General features: G+C 32.9%; 1 pseudogene; it reads right to left on the bottom strand.

The window, feature by feature from the left end:
* Positions 1 to 3369: 3369 nt before the first annotated feature.
* LOC144256042 (protein kintoun pseudogene) overlaps positions 3370 to 23028 on the bottom strand; it is a 36400-nt pseudogene continuing 16741 nt past the window's right edge.

The raw sequence follows: 23028 nt of genomic DNA, 5'->3' as shown, positions 1-23028 counted from the left end.
AATATATAGCATACAAATATGAGTAAATTTCTTTGTAATTCTTTAGAAAACATTATGAGATTGTATTGCATATAAGAAATAAGTTTGGGGAAAAAAAGAAAGAAAGCATGGGGGGCAACTTCAGTATATATATGAAATAAGTTTGTGAATCCAAAAAAAAAATTTAGAAAATGCCTATTTCAACAAAAAACTGTGACTGTCAGTGCTTCTGTGTTGTAAGTGGAGAAAAACTCTCTCTACACTTAAAAACCAACATAATAGTAAATAGAATACTGATTTTATCTGAAAGAGAGGCAGCAGCATTGCATCAGGCTAGGCCCCCCTTGGTCCTCTTGCTCCCATAGGATTCCCTGTAGGAAAACTCTCCATGAAGAACAATGCAGGTAACTCTGACCCATATTCTCATAATTTCCTTCAAAATGAACCTTACTTGCTATCTCTGTACTGGTATCTTACTTGGTCATTGATTCACCTATGGACAAAGCTTTGATTCTAAATAAATTTATTTGTTCATCTGTATCTGATGTGAATGTATATTACATGAATTGAAATACATTATACTGAATAGACCTAAGTAGTAATGGAATACAAAACACAATAATGGACTTAAAATTGTTTCTCTGTTTGCCACAGGTTCACCAGGAAGAAGTGTACTGTTAAACGGATTTTCCATCAATACAACCCTCTACTTCTGTGCACTCTTATTTAAGTCAATTAGAAAAATTCACTTTACATTTAGGTTAATTATTTTATTAATTTCTCACTGGATAGGTGAAACTCTTTGGCAAGCATCTTGTATGCAACTTTCTGTAATCCTCTTGATAGAGTCTGCCTTTGTATTTCAGTAAAAAATATTCAAGAACTGATAAAAAGAAATAATTTTCCCCTCAAAATAAATAAGGAATCAGAAATAATTACATAAAGGGAGTAAAATTTCAAAGATTTCTAAAAATCTGTCTTTGATAAAAGACTTTTATTAGGGATAGAGCTTAAAACACACTAAATTCATAATTTGGTTCAATTTGGAAACTGTTCGCTGAGAATTTGCTATGCAAACATTATCCACTTAGGGGCTGTGACAATTGAAAAAAAAATGGTAATATTAGGAGGCAATTAGGAGCTAATGATAATTAGGGGGTAATTAGTTTCCATGTGGTCTACTGAGGGTTGGATAGAATTAGGGAAATCTACCTCCTGTCAGATACATGGCTAGAACGAATACATTAAATGGTATGTGTGTGTTTATAAAGGTAATTTGAAAATATTTAATTATAGGAAATAATGGTCCTAATATTACAAATAGAAAATAATATAAGAGTAAATTATAATGGTTATAGATGTATAAATATAGACCAGGTAAAATAGAAACACAGTAGAAGTGAGAGTATTCTTCCAAAACAGAAGATGAATTTGTTTTTTAGTCTAGCACTCTGTATGAAGAAAATGTTCTTTCATTGTCCAAAGGAAAAAAAATGTGTTCAGATATACTCTTTCTGTGAAAACCTTTGTGTTTTTCTTTTATTATGCAGTCTAGTTATCTGAAATTAGATGAGAAGCAAGACTCAGAATGTTAATTAGCACTAAGCTCACATTTACTATAACTGAACCATTTAGTATTTTTGTCCACACACATTTTCCGTTTAATTTTCACAAGAGACAAAAATGGCAGCTCATCAATATATGTTGTGCACAGCAAAGTGCTGGTGATCCAAATATTAAATTGCTTGTGGCATTCTGACTGGCTCTTGATAAGATTAATTTATAATTTTAAAATGAGCCACTTATTCAGTCTTAATGTACAGTTTGCTAAAACTTTCAGGAGTCATTTTTGAATATCTGGTCTTCTCTCCATTTCCAGCCATGACCATGATCACTTGTCTTCACAAAGACACCAGGATTCTGTAGCTCTGTGGCCATACACACATTAAGTTTAAAATCTATTAGTACATAAAATCTATTAGAATATCTGCTCTCTAAAGAAACCCATACAGTGATTTGAAAGGTGAGTAAAAAGTGTGATGTCTTTGTTCAACACATTTGGTGAGCTGTTCTGCAATCATTTCCAATTACCTGAACCATGTGTACAACAATCAGCCTCTATGCTTTAAAGTTAGAACCACTGGGCTTTCACCTCAGGAAAGCTTTATTAATAGTGTTGCTTTGAACTGCCTTTAATTTTATCTGTATGGTCAAGTTGCCACACAAACTGAAAGACAAATAGAAAAGATAGGCTTAAAGATTCCTAAATGGCCACTCTATAGTCAAAGATGTAGTGGTGGAAGAATGAGGATATTCGTGATATAGAAAATATCCACTAAATATATTACCTTAATTACCTTAAATATAAGTGAAGTTCTCTGCAATCAAAGGCACAGTGTACCTAAATGAGTAGTTAAAATAAATAATTTATATGCTGCCTAAAAAAGACTTTCTTTACCTGTAAGGACATATATAACCTGAAAAGGAAGGAATAAAATGTTCTTGCCAATGGAAATCAAAAGAGAACAGGAGTTGAAAGAAAAGTGGCACAGGACTAATCACACACACACCTGAGATAAGAAGCGGGTTTATTTTCAGGAGTCTGACAAGGCTTCTCTGCACACAGAGGGGCAGAAGCAGCAAGGGAAAGAGGTCAACAGCAATTCCCCCTTGAATGTCATCATTTACATGGTGAGAGTGGTACTATGCTAGAATCAGAGCCACAGGCTAGTGGTGGATTTATTCTTGACTGACATAGTAAGCATCCCCTGATCTTGTGAAAGGCATGTTTGTTTCTTGGTAACAGAGACAGGTAGTTTTCCTGTTTCTCAGAGGGGTAACAGGGAAACTGGCATGTCTCTTTATCTTCTCAAGGAGAGAACAGGGAAACCAGTTTCTCCCCATTGCAGGGAGGAACTGGTTATCTTCTCAATGAGAGAACAGAGACAAGCACTTCTCCAGGCCAGTAGGGTTTTGTTTTGTGTGACAAACACAACTTGGTGAATATTTATTTTGAAATTTGAAAGTAAGGGTAAGCAGAAGAAGAAAAAATAAACACAGAAGTCATTATATATATATATATATATATATATATATATATATATATATATACACACACACACACACACACACTCACACACAGGTTGTATTAAAACTATTTTATATCTCTATTTCAAAAAATATATCTACTAGATGAATTATAAGACATCTCCAAGATTAAACTATTAAACTATTTAAAGGGAAAAAACTACAGTTTACCCAATGGAATTAAAATTCCAAATTTTAGTTGTATTTTTTGTTGACTACCTTTGTTTTACTGTTTAACAAAAAGAAACTACTTTAGGTCCAAAAATTTTTTACTCAACATTTAATTTCCAAAATAATATAGAATTAATCTAAATCATATAGCAAAGAATTCTGAAAAGTTAATGCACAATGTGTCACATAATCTTTAATAATATGCACAGTACCATCTTGTATATTGGTTTCTTTTATGCTATCAAAATCAGGTATATTGTGAACTATAGTTTTTTTCACTAAAGAAGATATGTGATGTCCATCCATTTCTTTTTCTTTGGTTATTACCTGTTCTTTTAAATTATCTTTGTCCTCATTTGAGTCAGTAGAACCTTTCTGTTTAATAAAAGCAGGTTCCATTTTTGCTTCAGTTTGCTTTGATTTTCCATATAGCATTTGAGAAACATGAAGAGACTCTTGTTGAAATCCTGCAACTGAACCACAAGTATCTATTTCTAGTGCTTTAACTGCTATAGATGAATCAGAATCAGTTGTAGAGGTGGTAAAATGATCTACATTTTCTATTTCAGTTAGAGAACATTCTTCATTGATTTTTTTTCCTTTCCTTGAAGCTGATTAGGATTACTACATTCTTGTAACTCTTCGTGAATTTGAATCTTCTCATCAGTAACCTGAAGAACTTCAATTAATGGTGGGGACAGTGACATTTTCTGTGTGAATGGAGAGCACAGGACTTTTTCAAGAAACTCATTAACATTTTCTTCATTAAGAAACAACTTTTCTTTCAAATAATCTTTGTTTAAACCATAGTACCACTCTTGCCAACGTCCATGGCTCTGAGGAGATTTGGCCAGTACTATCACTGCATTGTTTAAAGAAACACTGATCTCGGGTTCTTTGGTACTTAATTTATTTTCTGGAGCAAACTGCAAGAAGGAATAAACCAAGTCTTGTGTGAAGAAGCCCAGTTTGTTCCAGAGGGGGTTCAGATTCCACTGAAGACTTTGAGGCTGAATGTGCGGCACTTGAATTAGCAAAGTCAAGGATTCTTCATCCTGATTACACTGCATAGGAGGACCCAAAGGTTCCCTGCTCTCGTTCTGGGGCCATTCATTGCTGGATCAGAAGTCTCGCCATCCGGGGCCCTCCAGGTCCTCGCATTTCTCTATACTGATATCTCCTCATGCACTCCCTCTTCCTACAGGAGACTCCTGGTCAAGGGCCAGGGATGAAGTACTAGGGGAGCATATGCCACCATCCCCAGGTGAGCTCCAAGTTCCTGGGGATGACTCCTCCTCTAGGCCTGGCGGCAACACCGAATGCCTACCCAAGCCTCGCTCTTCCGGCTGGAGTTCAATCTCTTCCCCAGCGCGTGCTGACAGAGACTCCACGCCACCTCGAGGGCACCTGGGATGGCGATCCCAATGTCTATGGGGGCCTGCTTTCCCCACACTCCCAGTAGGTTTTATCTTGGGCTACTTTCTATTTCTAGGGAATAAGTACAGTATTCATAAATTAGGGGTGGGGAAAAGGAAGATAGCTGTAATTATGCTAACAGGAGTAGCTTATACTTTATCAGATAATATACACCTTAAATTTTAAAAAAACTAAAACAAGAGAAAAAGGCCATCGTATAAATATATGGGTTAATTCACTGAAAGGATATAAGAATTGTAAACATATAGGCACCCAAAATTAGTGATTCTAAGCATTAAAAACAGGTATTAATAGATCTGAAAGGTGATAGGCTGCAATGCAATGATAGTAGGGGACTTTGATATACCACTTTCAATTATGGACAGATCACACAGAAAGAAAAATATAAGAAAATTTTCTATATAAAGTGCATTTTAGAACAGAACAGTTAATTTAACAGCACCTGAATACATAGTCATTTAAAATACCCCTAAATCATTTTGAAGTACAGATTACATGTTAGGACACAAAATAAGAATTAATCAATTTTAAAAAACTGAAATGATTGCTGCAGTCTGGCCTGGCACAATTCAAGAGCCACTTATCAAGCAGAAACCAACTTTATTTTTAGAACACATGCCAGACCACATGAGCTCTTAAGGAATTCCCTCAGAGCCCAACTGCCACCACATCTTCCCACAAGCCTCTCAACCCTCCCACTCCTCCTGCTCTTGAGGCCAATTGGCTGGTTTGCATGGGCGGAGCCAAATAAAGCCCCCCCCCCAATGAGCAGCTCCATGGTCTGAAAGGGCAGGAAACAGCCCAATAGCATCACCACAGAGGAGCCAATCAGCTGGAAACTAGAAGTTTGCTGGGGCCGCTGTGAGCCAATCATCAGCTGGCAGCTGGAAGTTTGCTGGGGCCCCTTCGGCTGTGGCTCTCAACAAATAATATTGATTATCTTTTCTGAGTAAATGATATTGAAAATAGAGATTGATAAAAGAAAGGGGCTTGGAAAATTCACAATTAAGTGTAAATTAAACACTATGCTCCAGAATAAAGAAAAAAAATAAAAGTAAAAATTGAAAGTATGTTTAAACAAGCAAAACTGGAAACATGGTAATCTAAAACATGGGATATAGTGTGATTACTTTGTAAAGGAAAATTACTAACAAGAAGTACCTATACCAAAAATAAGTGCCAGGCATGGGTGGTGCAGTAGTGCAGTGGTGCACTCCTAAAATTCCAGAAGCTCAGAAGGCTGAGGCAGGAGAATCACAAGTTTAAAGCTAGCCCTATGCAACTGATATCCTGATTCAATAAAAAAAAAATAACAAAGAAGGGCTTGGAATGTCACTTAGTAGCTAAATGTTCCTGAGTTCAATCCCTTGTAGCAAGGAAGGAAGAAAAGGAATACCCCAAATAACCTAATGGTATACTTAAAGAAAAAAAGAAGAGAGAAAGTGATAAATATCAAGAGTAGAAATTAATGATAACAACTAGAAAAAAGCATACAATTTAAATGAAATTGAAATAATTTTGTAAAAATTGACAAAGCTTTAGCAAAAGTTACAAAAGAGAAGACACAAATAAGTGAAATTATAAATGAAAAGGAGACTTTACAACTGATACTGCAGACATAAAAAAGTATCACAAGATACTACTATGAATATTATACCCCCCAAAATTAGAAAACAATACATGTTTCAAGAGATGCACAGGGACCATCCCATTTCATGGCAGTGCTAATCCAGTGGATTGAGGTGATTTCCCGCACTCCTTTCTATTGCCTCCTGCCCACAAGGTGCAGTAGGAAGCTTTCAGCTAATCAAATCACAAAACTTACTTTATTCTCCTGTGTCTATTACAGCTTCCCTCTGTGAACTTGAGAAAATCAGTCTGTTCCCTATTTTGTAGTTGTTCACTCCTTCATAATCATTGATAAATGTGATTTTTAATGGAGGCTGAAATTGTCCACACAGTTCTGAGATCCTCAGAGATGTAGTTAAATAAAAATATGTGGTACATGTTAGTGTCCAGCATAGACATACTAATGAAAAGAAAGCTAAATGGGAAATGAAAGTGCCATGGACATTAGGGAGAGTTATTACAAATTCCGTAAGTCCCTTTTAAAGTTTAGATTAAGCCTGAGTCTTATTATTGAAAGTGCCTAATCCACTCAATCACATAAACTCTGGAGAGACTCTGACAGTACTGGGCCTCTTGGTTCCTTTTTCTTTCTCTAGATACCCTCAAATTTCATTTAGGTTTTTCACACACACAAAAAAAAAATAATGTGTAGTTCAATGCCTCTCTCTTTTCCATATATTTCACCCTCAAATATAAACTCTCTTCTTAGTTTAAACATTTTATATTAGTAATGATGGATTCACTCACTGTGATATTTCACAATTATTGTTCCTATGAGAAAATGTATTATAAAATCAAGATCCTAGTCTCTTTTTAGAGGCAAAAAAGGTGTCAGTTGACACAAGGCTGTAAGACAAACTAATGGGCATGCATGCATGGTTGCTCACATATGTGTACCCACATACACTCAGTGCCATACACACATAAACATGCTTACACACACCCCACTCCCAGTTAGATGCCTATATATATTGAGCTTAAAGAAAATCTCAGCTAGCAGTCAGACTTTGATATCTTTTTATTTGCTTATGCTTTCAGAGTCGGTGTTGTTTTTATCTTCACTCCTTCCAGGTAATGAAAGAGATACCCACAATTTGTTAATGACATAAAAGCCCACCCCTTGCAAAGCCTTAATATCTGAACAGAGAATTGAATTTTTTACACAGCAAAATATACAAGGAGAAATGACTACCAGTGGGGGAAACCCCTCTGTCAGAGGGGGTTTCAGATCATTTCAATGTTTATATTTGCAACTCAAGCATATTGACCTAGCAATGCAAATAGATGTACACTAGGAAATGCAGAAAAAAATATTTGCACAGAATTGGAAAAGATTTTCTTGTGATCTGAGAAATGAAAATGCAGTTTTCTATATTTGGTAAACTGTAATGTTATTAAGAAACAAACGTTATGTAAAAATAAGATAAGCAGAAATTGATTTGAATATTATTCCAGGGCAAAATAAATAATCACAATGCATTCAACCTTTATTAATATATTCTAAGGGATATTCATAAATGTGTCATTAAAGAAAGTAGGAGGCCTTAGAGAAGAAAGGAAAAATTCTGAGTTAAAGTTGAACAGATATCTTAAAGATATCCCAAATCTTTAAAGGTTAATATATATTTTGAATCTCTAAATAGAATTAGAGTATACAATATCTTTTCAACTTTTTAAACCTAGAAATTGAGGTAGTAAGAGTTCTGAGGAATACATATATAACTGGATGTTTTCCCAATTAATTTAAACTTAGAGTTAATCTGAATTGCACATTTCATTCTACATATTCCTAGGATGGTCAGTGTTGAAACCTGATTATTTTTTAAACACATGAATAAAATATTATAAAAATTCACATAAAGAAGAATTTTGCTATGGTTGAATGAGTGTTCTCCAAAGGTCCATAAGTAAATCTGATATATGCAGATCCCATTTCTCAGTCTCTGTTAGATTGGTAGGCACATGCTCCTACCATGATGTGCTGCCATGAATAGAGGTCCATATTAATGGACTTGAACTCCCAGAACTATAGGTCAAAATAAACCTCATTTTCCTTCATAAGTAGTGTCTCAGGTATTTTTGTATGCTGACAGAAATCTTACAAATACACCACTATTCTGTATTTCAGTCCCTAAAAACTAGATCTCCATTGCTGAGGATTGCAGGTTTCTTACCAGACTTAATACTGGCTAGATAGTTCTTTAAAGAGGCATTACTAGGTGGTCTCATAATATACTGATGAAGTTGCCATGATCTAGATCCAGGAACTTGACTTTGTCTTGGCCAATATCATGATATCAACTTTTAAATTTCACTAATTTACAATGCCAAATAAAATTATATTAGTATGTAGTATTTATTAACTCTTCTCTTTATAGATTAATCTATCTGGGATTGATTTAAAATCAGGAGTTTTTTTGGTGGGCATGGAGTGAAGCTCAAAGAGCTAGCAATATGACCTACATTATGCATGGCATCATATCAGACTCTTAGAGCCTTATCCATTCAACTGCAAAGGGGACTCTATTTCCAGGAGTTCTTCAGTATTTTGGCTAAAAACCTCATTTGAGCTAAACCCATGCTTGTAGTTATGACAATGCAGTTTACTCTGCAGCACCAGGAAGAGAAAGGATGTTGTACATAGATTTCACCTGAGCTACACCCTTGTGTATAGTTTAGAGGAACCTATTATTACTCCCTATAATATTTCATAATTTCATTTTATCCCCACATTCTGAGAATATATTACTATCATATCTTCTTACTTGGTACCATAGAACCTGGTAAATTCAAACTTGCTTAAAACTGCTAATTAACCCATGAGACTCTCTCTCTCTCTTTCTCTCTCTCTCTCTCTCTCTCTCTCTCTCTCTCTCTCTCTCTCTGTGTGTGTGTGTGTGTGTGTGTGTGTGTGTGTGTGTGTGTTTTCTAGATGTACAGGAACCACCTATATTTGTTAGGATTTTTTCCATCCACTGTCAAGAAGGAGAAGGATGACATATGCTGGAAAGATTAAACCTTTGGGACTACTCCACAACTAATGATAAAAAAAAAAAACTGCAGCCTCCTCATTCACAGATATGACAACTCTGAAGTTTATTTTATGTATCCCAGGGGTAACTTGCTTATTAATTGTATCATATATTGACTTATCCACTGGTATACTTGGGATTGATCCCCAAACAAGATACTAGCATGTCTAACACTACTTGGGTCTCAAGAGTTGCATGGGAACACAGACTCAGCCAACATGTAACTAATAAATATCCAGTTACAAATCTTGCCTAGACTCATAAATGTTTGCCTTTTCCCAATATCTCAGTTTGTTTTAAATTATTTTCATTATTTATGGCTGGACTTGTATAACTCTGCAGAAACTCAATTTGCTCATATAGTATTGATCAATCCATAACATACAGGGGCTACTCTATCTTTCTTGGAAAAAATCATATTTATCTCAAATGAGTTAAATTAACAACTATGGTTTGCTCCACATATAGAGCTCATTGCTTGTGGCATAAAGGAAGGAAAGCTAAATGAAAGAATTCCCAACAGCTTGCAGATTGAACTCAAATCTCCATTCCTTTTTGCCCTTTGCCTTAACTTGGATCAAGTTATTCATTTCTTTTTTCAGATTACACTGCAGTTTCAATAGAATATAATTTCATGGTAGATTAATTTGCAATTGTTGAATCTGGGCAAAGGTAAAAAATAATTACAGCATCGAATGACTCAGGCACCCACCTTGGACGACCACAGCTCTGTTTACTCATTAGAAAGTTGCATTTGTACTTTCTAAAAATCTGTAAATCTAAAATTTTAACTTCTATGACTCTGTCAAAAATTGTGCACAGTTATTTTGTTAAATTTATATAAATTATTACTATTAAAACCACAGGGACAGATTTGAGTCCCAATCCTAGAAGCTAAAATATGCAAGGTTATTTGCATATGTTTGCATTTGGAAATTACATATGTGCTAATTTTAGGCTAATGATGTTTTGAAAACTACAAGATTTAGGTCAGGACAGATCTTCAGAGAGAGTGTATTTCTATTTTATTTTTTGCTTTAAACTTAAACATCTGAATTGTGAATTTTATTGCAATGATTTCTAACATTGACATGAGAGAACATAGTAAAGTTACATTCTGATTTAAAAGAATTGATAATTTTATTGAATTACCATTCTTTATTGGAGAATAACATTTAAAAAGTTCTGTCTGCCATTGACCAAGAGAGACTTTGACATTTTACTTTGCAAGCTTCAATCTTCCCTTAGAAAATGAAAGATCAACTTTGAACTTGATATTTTCCCCATAGTCTGTAAGTAGAATATGGGTAAGTAAAGGATGGTTTCAAGGAAACATTTAATGACCTGAGAAAGAATTCTTGCAATTAAATTCTAAATGAAGCTCACCTTTAGGCCAGTCTGACACCTGATGGAATGTCCAGGGGCCTTACTGTCCACTGCTTTCAGTGGTGTTGTGTTGGGGTTTAAGTGTGCAGAGTTTAGCTCCCTCAGCCTGACACTTTGCAAAGAGCTGTGGCCGTGATTTAGGTCAGCTGAGGCAAACCTCAGCTAAGAGGAGGAAAAGTTCTCTTCCCCTTATCGCAAGCCACAAATTCTGCATGGTTTGGCCTAGAGGAAGAATCTTCCTGCATACTGGACCTGGGAACAGTACATTCGGGGATTAGATAATGTCTACAAAGAACTTTGGGAGGGTACTTATCAAATGAACAGGAACAATCTGAATTTAGCTCTGTGTACCCACTGAGACATGATATTTGGGCAATGTAGATGAAATGTTACTGAAGAATTGCTTGCTTTGTTAGAAGAAGAATATAAAAGGAACTTGCAAATAAACCTCAGCATGCAGTTGCAATTGCTGCCTTGGCTCTGCATCCCTGTGTCCCGGTGATTTCGAAACCCTTACCCAGGGACCCAAATGTACTAGACGTTCACAGTGTTGCAGTCCAAGAAGGCTTTCTGGATACTATTATGTCAAGTTTACCTAACTTCTCTCAGCAAGTACCAGTTTCTCTTATTTTGTTTTCTCAATTATTCAAAGATTTTATCTTTATTTCACTATCTTGCAGTAAAATTACCTTTGCTCTTCTTTAGGAACATCTGCCTGTGTTCCAAGTCCTTTTGGTATATAAAATGCCATTGATAAAGCTATTTTACTGTATAGTTCTGGACATAGAAAATAAATGATTCTGAACACATACTCAGTAATGAAAAGCAATCAGTATTCTAAAGATTTTCTTAATTTTGTTTCAGATAAACATGAGACTCCCATGGACTATTTCCCTCACTGTTTTGTAAGCTATAGAAACATTTCAAAGAAGGAACGAATTCATATGCTTGGCACTCCTAAGTCCCAGATTAAATAGCAGATCATTTTATACAGAATAATTATTATATGTATATTTTTTCAGACTATTTCCTGGATGCTACTCATAATTATCTTGCTAATTTAAGCTTCTCGATATCTGTCATATCTTGAATTTTGTCATCAGGTGATTATCAGAGATGTGTCTTTCTTTAATTGATTTTTAAATTTGCTTTACCTTCTCAGGGTTTAAATTCCTGCATATAGCAAAAATTAGGTGCCTGATAAAAACAAAGTTGTACTTACTGAGCACTTTTATTTGCAGATATTGTACTAAGTGTTTTTCACATTTTATCTTACCTAATTGTTGTACCTGAGAAGTCTGTATTTGATAACCACATTTTACAAATCTAAAAATTAAGGTCTCAATTAAGGATTCTTGACCAAGGCTGCATAGCTAATTTCTGTACAACCCAAATTAATATCAAATACAATGATCTAAATAGGGAATCTCATCCAGTTTCTCAATTCCTCCAGAGCAAATAATTTAATGGAATATACTTGGAAAATATTAATAAACTAGAAATAAACCAGCTGTCATGATCCTCTCAAAGCTTGCAGATGGCACCCTTCCACCATATAAATACACATGAACAACAAAGATTTGAATATGCTCCAGTGTCAATTAAAAGAAAAGACAGAAAGAAGAACCCAACGTGAGATTTCAAATTTGAAATCATATTTATCTTTCCCTCACAAATACCTTTTCTTTCTACAAACTAGTGTCAACTAGGGTGCTTGTTGACTATTTTCTTTTTGTTTTACACTATATTGCAGGTCATGTTTGTCAAACATTTTCATTTACCTCTTATGTAACTGAAATGATCAAATGAATAATTTGTTCTTCACTGGCATATCAGGACATATGGGGATATACCACAAATGTTTCCCAGATGTGCTGCCAAAGTTTAAGCAACATGTAAAATGTAGTTTGCATTTAACTAAAGATACATATGGTCACTGCAATGTCTGTCAGAAAGGAAATGGAGTAAAAAGGGTTTCTACAGTTTGCACTGGAGCAGTTTAGGACTTGATGAAAGGAAGAAGTAAAAACTGGTTGGTGTGTTTTCAAGCCAGCTTCAAAGTAACATAGAAGGATTACTTAGTAAATTCTGATATTTGACAATTGAGTATTTAAGAAGGTATTTATCTGCAATCATCAGTGATTCATAAGTAGAGACCCAGTATTAGAGCAGCCACTGCTCTAATTCAATGATGATTGAGGTGCTTCTATAGGTTCTGGGATGTGGTTATACTGTTGATGTTGTTATGTGGCAATCACCATCACGGGTGGTGATTCTAATCCCAAAAGCCCAAAAACTACTTAAATAGGCTAACTACTTTTTATTTTATATATACAGCTGACTCTAGAAAAAATTATCTTCCATCCTTTTCCTACAGGTGACTTTAGTATTTTAAAAAACAGTCCTTTGAGGCTGCTGCCACTGTTTCCATGTTCCTATTATCTTGCCACACTTAAATCTGACCTGTTGATTAGTAATCCTCTATTGTCATACTAGTTTCTGATGATATCTCAACAGGCAGAACCATTAACTTTTTGGAATAATTGACTACTGGTAGTAGTCTCTTAGCATTAGTAAAACCTAACTATATGAGCTCTATAAGTTTCATAATTAATTCTAATTTGCCACTTAGACAACACAGTCAATTTGGTTTTGTGTGTATTGATTCAAAGAAGCTTAGTATCTAAGCTAAAAAAAGATAAAAAGATCAATCCATAAATGAACACATATATTCCCCTATAGTTAGAGAAAAAGTTTATCAATCTTTAGGCCATTATGAAGAAACTCTGTTTCTACAAATTATTAAGTGTTGTAATACTGAACAATATTTTCTCAAATATTTGGAAAGAATATGATCACTTTTTGAAACATAAAAAAATCATGAAACATATGCATGCACCATCCTTTTAAAAAAATCACATTTGACACTTTTATATGACTGCCTTTCACCTATCTTCATAGATATTTCTCTTTCATTCTTTTTTATGAAATGCAGAACTTCTCTCCAAATGTGAGTCTATATTTTTCTATAAGTATAATGTTGTTCTTAGCCAAAAGTATAGAATTATATTTCTATGGCTCATCTCCAAATCCTCCTGGTTTCTTTCAGTGAATTTGCTAATTGCATATTTTAGCAATCCATTTTCTTATCTTGGCCTTTGTGACACATTTTACTAGATATTACATTTTCTTGTGTTTACGTTTTATTTACATGAAACTAAAGTGAGAGTTGGTTGACTCATTGCATTTTGTATACATGGTGCATAATAAATGCTGAAGTGAAGATTATCTTTTCTTGGAGCAAAACTTAAAACATGTGTTTCTTTGCCAGATCTGCTTTGACAAAAAAGAGAAACATAAAATGTTGAGCAGCATATGTTTTGGCAATCTTTCTATAATCCAATCTTCTTAGCAAAGTGAGATTATATCCCTTGCCTCTTTTTGTTATATATACCTTATTACTATTAAATTTTGACAAGTAAGAGCAAAGAAAACCCCATTTCAATTATTGAATTTAATAAAAGTGTGAGGTGTGATGCCTGTTTGTGTGTGTATATTATGGTTACCACATGATTTTGAACTTTGATACAATATGCTATATATGGCATATAATAAAAATACAGATTTATTCTTAAAAATATAGGAAAGAGAAACAATCAAAAGAAGAAAACAAAAATACAATCCCAAATCTTAAAATATTAGTATATTTTTCAAAACACCACTGTTCTTAAGCTAAATTCTTTTCCATAATATAGATTTCTGTTTGTTCTTGCCTCAGTACTTTTGCTATTTCAAGTTTATAATGTGTCAATACCTAATATTCAGATATCCATGCTACTCTATCTACTTCCCCACCCCACTGCCCATTGCTTTAAATTGAATTGCATTATATCTCTAGAAGACTCATGTAAAAAATTTTGTGCTATCATCCAACACAGAAAAAATTTCTACCTATGTATTTTCTGTTGCTTTGACTTCCCATTCAAAAAAAAAATCCAGATTATACAGACCTTCTTCTGAGAGAAGCACCCACCATTATGTTTTTTTATGTTTGCTGACTTGCTTATTATGATCTATGAATCTTGTTCAATGACACTCCGCTACCCCACCAATCTAGGAGCTGTTAGTGTCCCCTCACCTTCTAGTGCAGGCACCACTCACCTTCTCAGCTATAAGAAATAAGCCTCCTAAACCTAGAAAGAAAGAACAAAGAAAGGGAAGGAATTGAGAAATACAGGAAAGGAGGAAAAAATTAGGCTGGGAGGGAGGGAGGCAGGAAGAAAGAGGGATTTCTTCTAATATCATCACCTTTCCAGTTTTAGGTTTTCAACCCACCCCAACCCATCACCAGCAAATATAACTTAACCAAAGAATCTTTCTAGCCTAGAAAGAGCCTTAGTCTGACAGATGACAGCAGAATGGTCTCTGAAATCATAGCTGTAATTCCGAGAGAAAACAGGAAGGTTTGCACTCTGCATTGTCTGCATTCAGACTCCACTCTAGTTTGATCAATAATTACAATGATACTGTTATTTTTAATGTTTATTTTTAGTTGTAGTTGGACACAATACCTTTATTTAATTTATTCATTTTTATGTGGTGCTGAGGATTGAACCCAGGCCCTCCCACATGATAGGCAATGTTACTTAAAGTCTTTGTCACCACATTAAAATGCACAAAATTCTATTTTCTAAGGTTATCAGTGTAGGTAAAATGTGAAGAATAAATTTGCAAAATCAAATAATTTATCTCTCAAAAGCTTCTGAAGAAATAATCTAGATTTTTTCATTATAATATAGTTTTGGTTTGAAAAAAAAAGCATTATCCTGATGAAAAAATTCTAAGATCTAATACTTCCTTTCTGTGAAATGTTTTTTTTTTTTTTTTTTTTATCAAAAGCCTTAAAATAAGATAAAGGCGACTTGTCTGTTATTGTATTTTTTCCTCATTTTTATATTGGTGCATTATAGTTGTACATATTGGTGGGATTTGTTACAAATCCATACATGGACATACATCTTTAAATGTCTTACTGAGCATTGTTTGAAAGACACATTCAAAAACTCAGTTCTTTCAGTGATATGTTTTTGACACACTTACTGTTTATTATTTTATTAGGACCAGAAAACTATTAAGTTATATATTTTCGTCCACTAAAGATGCATATTCTTCTCTCTGGAAAAAAGAGACTGTTTTATTGCTATATATTATATTAATCAAATTTGTCTCTAACTTAGCAATATGATTCAGCATCCTTTCGTGATGGATGATAAAAACTACTGTTTTAAAGTTCTCAAACTATTGTACCATTTTGCTAGTTTACTTTTCTAATAGCTAAAAATCTTTGACATAGTTTCAGATTTTAATATTTATTCTTTAATTGTAGTTGGACACAATACCTTTATTTTATTTATTAATTTTTATGTAGTGCTGAGGATTGAAGACAGGGCCTCGCATGTGCTAGGCAAGCATTCTACTGCTAGGCCACAACTCAGCCCTTATTTTCAGTTTTTTATTTGTATGAGATTCACTTTTTAAATTTTTGAAATTATATTTAGTATTTATATTTTAGTTTTCATGTGTGTCTACGTGCACAAAATTACTAAATGAGGTTATTCAAGCAGTATTAATAAAATAATTCTATGTTGGTTTTAATTCTAAAAGGGTATACATGTAAGTATGTATGCATAAATGTACATGTATATTTATATGTTAAGAATATTAATACCTTTTATTAAAAGCCTACACAACAATTAATTTCTGAAATGTATTTGCTGAAAAAATATTAAACAAAATAAAACATATAGTAGTCATTCACTGTGTAAAAAAGTGGTTTCTGATTATTTCTGGCTTTACAAATGTAAATGTGACATCATTGTATAAACTTAATGGATAGCTTAATTTCCTTTGAAAATATGGACCTCAGTAACAAATATAATTGAGAAGAAATTAATGTTTCAAATATAAATTTATTTTTATGGCCCACTTAATTCTATAACAGGGTCTTAGGAACATTTTTATTTAAACTAAAATTACTAACAAGTAATCTTAGTTCAGGATTTTTAACATTAATAGAGAATATAAATGGCCTTAGGATGTATATTTCATATTTATTCCATTGTTTAAATTATCATCAAATATCCCAATAATCAAAGTTCTGTTGGCATGGAAACTGGTATAAATATACTGGTTAAATGTACTAGCTCTTCAACAGTTTTTCCTACACACAATAAAAATTCTTCAGCATTTGCTTGTTCACAATCTTTCTAGTTTATGGCAGTATGCTATTTAAAAGGTAAGTTGATCCACATGTGAAATATTAGCCAAACAGATTTTAATAATAGATATTTGAACTTCAAATTTGGTATGCCTATTTTATAAAAACAGAGTTATATTGATATTGTAGTAGTGGAATAATGTTGGAGAACCTGATTCTAGACCAGCACTGTCTAATATGGTAGACACTGGCCACATGTGGATCCATGTATACAAGACCAAATTAAGTAAAATTCATAATGTAGTTCCCCTTGGTACTAGCTACATATCTAATGCTCAATATCCTTATATTGTTTCTGGGTATGATGTTAGACAATGTAGTTATAGAAGATTTTATTCACTATGGAAAATTCCACTGGACAGTTCAGGTCTAGATTTCTGACATGTGGCATGTTTCTTTCTCTTTTCAAATGTTAAAGATAAATTTGATCTGATCTATCTTAAACAGTATGAGATTGGACTAATAAGAATGCAAACTACAGATTCTTAATGTATTGAGCAGGAAATTACTATATGAATTACACATTTATCTCTGTACTAAGTACACAAAAATTATGTACTTATTCTTAGATTAAAATGTATAGAATAAAATTCATTCATTCATGAGACTTCTTAAAATTGTTTCAATTGTGAATGATAACCATTTTAATATTAATTAAAATTAATAAATATTCAAAAAAGAGACATTCACAGTAATACATTTTAGATTAATTCAGAATTCACTTATTACTAACGCCCCCCCCACCAAAAAAATTAGAATATGGATAATTTATCCAATGACATCTTTTTTTTTGCATACTGCACGTTTTTTTTCTAATTTTCTTAAATATATGAATAATTTTCATTACTGGACAAAAGTTGGTTATCCTTACTTAACTAACGACTACACAAACCACCACCAGAGATATAACTGCAAGAATAAAAGTCAAAATCAGCTGTTGTTCCAGGCATATTTTTACCTATTCATTTCTAATCATAGTCAGGTGAATTAAATTGAAAATAATTGCCATAAAGTAATTTAATTTAAAACATTTCAATATTTAAAAAAGGAAAAATAAATTATCTATTATTTCCCATCTAGGCATTTCACATGACATCACTCCTGAAGATTAATCATGTTTTAATCCTTTTGTAAATCAAGTTATGTTTCATTCATTTTAATGGAATGAATGTAAAAACCCCATAGAATGCATGAACAAATCATCTTTTGTATAAATTTATGGACTTATTGTTTGATATTTAATGATAGGGATTTGCATTAAAAGTAATACAACTTTCAAAAAATTGTTTTTAAGCAAATTTAAGCAATCAACACAAAGTTCTGTGCCACTTGATTGAAAAACCATGGGAAGACAGAGAAGTTACTGATATGCTTTCATAAAAGAGGTAAGCCCACATTACATGTGAAGGCAAAGTTAACTTGGGTACTGAGCTTGAGGTCTGATTATACAAATGTTGTTTTAGGAGACAAGATACATGATGAAATGACAATAAATTTTATTTAAATCTCATATGTATCTCATACACACATGATCTCTCATATTAAGAGAGCTTAACCAAATAGTATTAAAGCCAATTATTTTAAAAAGGGGAAAATATAAACCAAAATTACAATATATATTTTTCATTAAATTATACCAACTTAAAAACTGCTTCACATTTCAAATCATAGATGAAATAAGGAAAGTTCATAATATTGTCTAATTACAGTAATCAAAAAATTAAGTTCTAGGTCTGAGAAAATGATTTTATTTCTTGTAAAATACATCAATTCTAATCATCTTGCATTAAATGCACTGTGATTTTTAACCATATGTTTGAAACAAAACAAAAATATATTACCTGGAAAGATTTAGTGCTAGTATAAAAGACTGGTTAACCATAAGAAGATTTGTCAGTATAATTAACTACATTACACGGCTGAGGGAAAAAAGAAAAATGTGGTTTCATTTCAGAAGATATTTAGAAAAAATTTATGATATAATAGACACTAAATTTGATTTAAAAAATAAAATCTTGGTAAACAAAAAATATATGGTTATCATTATAACCTTATGAAATATATTAAGAAAAAAAACATACAGTAAATATCATGTGAATGGTGACATTTTAGATGTAGTACTAACAAAGCAAGAGCAAGATAATTGTGACTGTTAGGTTCAGTCCTGAACAAAATTGTACTGGAAATCCTTGCAATAAAACAAGATAAGAAATAAGGGAACAAGAAAAAGAACAAAAAAGCCAAAAATATTTGGTTTTCTTTAGTAACAAGAAAGGAGAGAAAATTTCTAGGACAAAAGATGAATACACAAAAATTAATAGCTTCCCAGTAAGGAGTGGAAGCTAATCAGAAAAAAAATATTGTAACAACAGGAACCAAAAAAATTAATAAGCAGGACTTTCATTGTGAGGTTTAAAAACATTGTTGAAGGGCATATAAGAAAACCTGATGTCAACATGCCCTAAGTTCACGAATGGGGTGAACTTAATTATAACTAATTACCCACTAACTGTTCTGGAAAATTAATGCAATAAAAATGAAAATCCCACAGGATTTTATATGCAACCAGACAGCATATATTATTTAGTGGTTTAAAGACAGACAAAGAATCTAAAGAAAAAAATATAAAGTCCATAAAGACCCACAAAAACTAAAATCTTGTCACCTGACCAAATTAATAACTGTCACATGGAAGAAAAGAAATGTAAGCACCTTCTTCATAACAAAATTAAATTTCCAGTGCTAAAAGAATCTAAAATGTGAAAACTCTTAGATGACCTCATGAAAAGGAAAAAAATCTTAAGCCTCAGAGATCATAATCATAACAGAAATATTAATACATACCTTCACCTATACTTCTCAATAACTTTTGTAGACAGATATTTAAAATTACAGAATTAGTTTGAAAAGTCAAAAAATAGATTTTTGCTGAGTAGTATCTATAATCAGAAGTTTTCTATTCATTGAGAATTATTTTAATAGGATATTCAAGCAGACTCTTTTCTTAGTATCTGTATTTTCTACACAGAGCCTGGCATGAGAAGCTTAATACATGTCTCCTGAATGAACATTGGAATGCTTAAATAACTATCAATTATCATTTATCAAAACTGCAGATGTGAAAGAAATAGGGGTAAAGCTGAAACAACATTGCCCTGGAAATTGCTTTTATGAATAAACTACAGATAACAACTTGTTTACTTGTCATTTGTCTCTTTCTCTTAAAATTGAAAGGCAGAATGTGAAAATGCAGCCCTTTCTTGGCAATATAATGTAGCTGGCTTCCTAAATAATTACTTCAGAAGCTGAAGAAGCTTTTAGTAAATTCATCTTCTTTATGACTTTTTGTCAGTATGTATTGACCTTTTAACATTCAAAACACTTCCTATAATTTCTGCGTCAGTATCAGTACATGATATGCCACCATTCTTAGTAGAATCAATATTCCCTTCCATCTCTTTTTCATTAAGTTTACTGACTAGATATGAAGAGCATTGTTCCTCAACATTGTAAGGAGGTGACACCTCTCTGCAACCCCAGACCAAAATTATATCAGACTACACTTAAAGGAATGACTATCTGAGTAATTCCATGAACCAAAGCGACAACAACCAAAAATCTTTTTAAAAGAAAATCTTATTTGTCTTTCAATTCATATGATTAAAAACAACATATAGGCCAGTGTTTCTCAATGAAGGAGGGAGGAGTGAAAGACATTTTGCTGACCTCCACACATATGTGTTTAGCTATGTCTAGAGACATTTTTCACTATAGCAATTGTGGAGGGGCACACAATTACTTTCATCTCTTGGAATGCTTCTAAACATTTTATAACTCACAGGACAGTTCTGTACATCAAAGATATTCTCAGGAAAAAAAGGTCAACAGTGCTAAAGTTGAGATACCTTGATGTAGAGAAACTGAGTGCCTAATAAAATGTTTCTCAATCAATTTTATATTTTAAACAATTCCCTGGTCCTCTCTGCTTAATTCCATGTAGTGATGTTAGCAATACAAAAACACAGTAAGATTATTAATTACAACTAACTCTTCCATGGCTACCAAATAGAGTTCCCGTGGTGTCCTCACCTCCATCACTTAATGATCAAGTGTTTACAGCAGATAAGCAGATATTGGCTTTTAAGTTTATAAGACTATTATATAGAAAAGATTTGATTTTATATAAGCTCATGTAAAAACAATGATTTATTAATTCTGCTTAAAACAGTTGTTATTTGGATCAATATGAAGTTTAGAATATAATGAATCCTGTCTCAATACTCCCATTTCATCAACACTACAAAGTTATTCTGGGGAAAGATTATATTCATCAATTTTCTTTCTAAAAATAAAATATATTTTTCTTTCTTCAATATTAAATCTGCATATCTCTGCCAAGACACTCCTATCCACTGGACAAATGCTATTTTCAAAACAATGTGACTCCCCCCGTCCCAGAACACAAAAGTAATCTTTCACAAAACTGGCGATGCATCAGTCAACTGTTCTTGCTCACAGAAAACAATTACTTTTTTGAACAGCCATTAGGTTACAGATAGAGGCATCCCTGTATCATTTTGCTGAAACAATTGTAAACATGGTCAAACTGGACATACATAGACTATGGCATTTCTTTGCATTGTTATTTTAAGACAAATGAGGAAAACATTTTAAGCATGTTGCATGTTCACAAAATGATGCCAACATTGTAATTGTGCCTCAGAATTTCCATATTTTAACAAGTATTCTAAGAAAAATATATATGTAAATGATATGAGCACACAATTCACAAACATGAAATATTAATGGTTAACAAAAATGGTTAAACTTCATCAGTATTCCAGAATATGCAAATTAAAACAAAGACTCTACACCTATAAAATGATCAGAGCAGAGTAGAAGATATTCTTTCAAGTTTCTAGTGCAGAAATATATTAAGTCACTACTGTCTACATGGAATGTTCATACAAATGAATATTTGAAAAGAAAATTTTAAAACCACCTAATGGACAAATCTTTTATTTTTATTTTTATAGCAAATATCATGACATTGAAGGATTTTATACGACATTCATATCCTGGTAGATGGGCTACAGTGAGAGTGCTCTGTCAATCTGGTTCAAATATATTTTCTAGTTATGTAGAAGTTTAATTTGTTAGAGATTCTATAAAGAATGGTGTGTTCTTATAATTTACTATAGCAAATTAACTTGTCACATAGGAAGAAGAATATCTCCTCTTAATTGCATTTGAGTTAAAAGCCCAAATAATATCACAATGCCCAAAACAAATTCTTCCTGTTTCGGGCATTGGGAGATTATTGGGAAGAATTTGTTTGGGGCATTGGGAGATTATTTGGGCTTTGAACTCAAATGCAATTAAGCACTTTACTACTTAAAAAAATGAGGAGTTGTCCCGGTAAAATATAAAATGTACATTTCATTTTCTTTGTTTCTATCACTGCAAACTCCAATTCATGTTATACAAAAAGGCAGGTAAGGTCAAATTTCATTGAGAAGGATTAGGAAACTAAATTTTAGTGCTTTTTGAAATTATTAGTTCCAAAAATATAGGGAAACATAACTTTTCTTAGTAGAGGCTGTGTATACCAACTCATGCATTGGCACATTAGCTTCTAACTCACACCAAACAAATGAATCAGAGAATAGTAAAAATGCAAAAGTATAAGAACAATATCTTGACCTTTTTTTTTATTTGGTTACCAATCGGTTTCTCAGTGCAACCTTTTGCTTGCCACCATTTCCTTACAGAGGTTAAGTCTAAAATGTATTCTAATAACACAATTTCACTAAGAATAGGGTCTCTTGAACTAGTGTCTAAAGTATTATACAAATGTTTTAAGCTTCCAGGTTAATATAATTATCACACCTGAAAGTTACTACCAGTGCTTTGGTATACAAAAAGAGCAAAAAAACAAAAGCCAGGAATGTTTTAACAATACTACAACATAGGTGGGTTAATCAGTGCACTCACTCATGCTTTCCACCACCTATCCCCCAAGAAAATAAA

Source organism: Urocitellus parryii, chromosome 7, assembly GCF_045843805.1.
Source record: "Urocitellus parryii isolate mUroPar1 chromosome 7, mUroPar1.hap1, whole genome shotgun sequence".
In the NCBI taxonomy this organism is placed as follows: domain Eukaryota; kingdom Metazoa; phylum Chordata; class Mammalia; order Rodentia; family Sciuridae; genus Urocitellus; species Urocitellus parryii.
Note: the sequence above shows the minus strand (reverse complement) of the source record. Positions and strands in the feature narration are given on the sequence as shown.